Source organism: Vespa velutina, chromosome 24, assembly GCF_912470025.1.
Source record: "Vespa velutina chromosome 24, iVesVel2.1, whole genome shotgun sequence".
Lineage (NCBI taxonomy): Eukaryota > Metazoa > Arthropoda > Insecta > Hymenoptera > Vespidae > Vespa > Vespa velutina.
In genome coordinates, this window is record NC_062211.1 from 795355 (window position 1) to 797854 (window position 2500).

Consider the following 2500-nt stretch of genomic DNA (forward strand, 5'->3'; position numbering starts at 1 on the left):
TATGATTGTAAATTTTGTTGTTGTTGTTTTTTTTTTCTTTTTTTTAAGATAAAGAAGACGAACGCGACGAAAAAAAATTCATGGAGAGATTACATCGTAACCATTTCGATAATATATTTATGTATATATGCATACATGCATGTATATATGTATATGTATCTATGTATGTATGATAAATGGTTAATGAGTAAAATGTCTGCTTTGGCAAGGAGCATGCTCAGTTTCCGAAACAAACGTCAACGGCGAACAGATCGATGTTTTGCGTCCATGGAAACCGCGCATGGACCAATACGAGGAAGAGTGTACGTCCTTTTTGGACAAGCGCACTTCCATTTTCATGCGATAGACTTCGAATCGTTCGGAATCGTTCGTCAAAATACAATAGGAACTTTTTTTCCACGGATAATAATGTATTCAACAAATTGTTATTATCGTAGAAATCGTTATAAATAATTGCGATATAATATTAGGAAAATCATTTTTATCGATTTATTATGTATCAGTAATTAATTAAAGAATTAGATATTCCTCGGAGATTGTTTATAATAATTTACAATTAATTAATAATTTCAAAAATCGTTTTGGCAAAGAGGAAAAAATTTATTGATTGATAATATAATAACTTCATTTAATTGTCAAATCGTATAGAAAATGTATGTATATTGACAAAGCTGTATATATATATATATATATATATATATTTGAGCCATTGATTTTGTAAATGAGGCGAGTTAATGTTTTTTTTCTTTTTTTTTTTCTTTTTAAATATTACGTTAATTTGTAATAAGAATTAGCTTTAACTATTTGTTTTTTTTCTTCTTTTTATTTATTTTTTTTTCTCACAAAATAAATTTTTTCCCCAATTTCAAAATCGATTGTAATAAATTAATTATCTATTAGTAAATCGATTAGTAATATATAATTCGTATTAACGAAAACGCGTTAATCAAAATTGTATTTCATTAGGGAAGTTTTAATCAACGACAATAAGATACGTAATGTTCGGCAAAATCAAGAGAGTTATGATCGCAACACTCGCGATACTTCTCGATAGTTCAGGCTTAATTAATTTTAAGCAAAGTTAAAGTCAGGTGACGTGCAGTCGCCAATGCGAGTGAATGCACTCGAGTGCACGTCACAGGTAACGTAATACGGTGTTGGACTACCTGACCGATCTGCCAGTAAACTCGAAACAAAATCGATCGTTCGAAAACATCGATCGAGGTGGAAAGCCCATATAACTTAGGACGAGACAAGTGTCATTGAAATTTTCTTACGAAATTCCTTCTTTGTAATCATTATCAGGATATGATTATTATAAAATTTTAATTATGAATTTCATTTCTTCTTCCTTTTTTTTTTTCCATTTCTTTTTTTCTTTTCCTTTTTGTTCCCCCTTTCTTTCTTTTTTTTATCAGATTTTTACGAAGAAGAAAGATCTGAAAGATTCGAAAATATTTTAGAAAAAGATAGGACAAATGTTAGGTTTAACGAATCTATTTTCACTTGGCCCTTGGATCATATACGATATATATATACATATATATATATATATATATATCTTGAATCCTCGTGAATTTCCTTCTTGTTTCTATGACCAATAAATTCGAGTGGTAAGCGTAGAACATGTACGGATGCTTCTAGATGTAAGGAGACTACATAATCTACTGTCTATGGGTGGGCGAGGTGAGTGTACCAACAAGGAAACCTCCAGGATGGATAGAAACTTGCAATTGTATAAATCTGTTTAGTATCTTTTTACCTTCTTTAGAAAGAGAAAGAGAGAAAGAAACAAACTTACATTTTCGCAAAATTATTTGAACAAAATGAACTTGTTAACACCATCAAAAACGATTCCGAATTGTCATCGTTCCTAACGTCTTTTAATCAAATTATATTTTTAACATTGAAAATCATGGAATGACTTTAGTAAGATTGTTCCTTTGTTGAATTTGAAATGTTTCCAATCGTTTCTTCAGATTTATTTTGATCTCTACGAAAATGTCGATAACAGATGGCAAAAGGAGAGCGGCCTGAACGAATGACGATGATATCAATCTTCTCTTATGCGTTGACCGTTTTGCGTATCGCACGTGAGTTAGGCGACTTCGCGCGTTCACTGCTATCCGAAACCGATGGGCGTTGCTCCATGGTAATGCGATACGTTTGTGCTCCTATGTATATATATATATATATATATATATATATATATGCATAAATATATATGTATATATGCGTTTATGTATGTCTTTCTCTCTTTCTCATGTGCGGACATGCGTGTTTGTAGAAATATACTTTAATACATTTGTGTGCATAACGCGAGCAAATATACATTTCTCCTTGTGCATTTCGATAAGGGCGAAGCTCGTTCTATCATTTATATTATTATAAACAATAAATAATATATCATATTCGTAACGGGGTATTACAAAAATGAAGAAGTATTCGTCACTTTTACTTCTCTTTTTCTTTTTCTTTTTCTTTTGCCCTTTTTTTTTTC

At 30.7% G+C, this 2500-nt stretch overlaps 1 long non-coding RNA gene across 2 annotated transcripts in view; it reads right to left on the bottom strand.

The window, feature by feature from the left end:
* Positions 1–2500, bottom strand: part of LOC124956931 — a 5577-nt gene that overhangs the window by 1256 nt on the left and 1821 nt on the right. Inside the window, exon 1 of one of the 2 annotated variants that reach the window (XR_007103407.1) lies at positions 1802–2100. The exons of the other annotated variant lie outside the window; for it this stretch is intronic. This is a non-coding gene — a long non-coding RNA (uncharacterized LOC124956931). Of the gene's footprint in view, positions 1–1801; positions 2101–2500 lie in introns of those variants that run through there. 2 annotated transcript variants of the gene reach the window in all.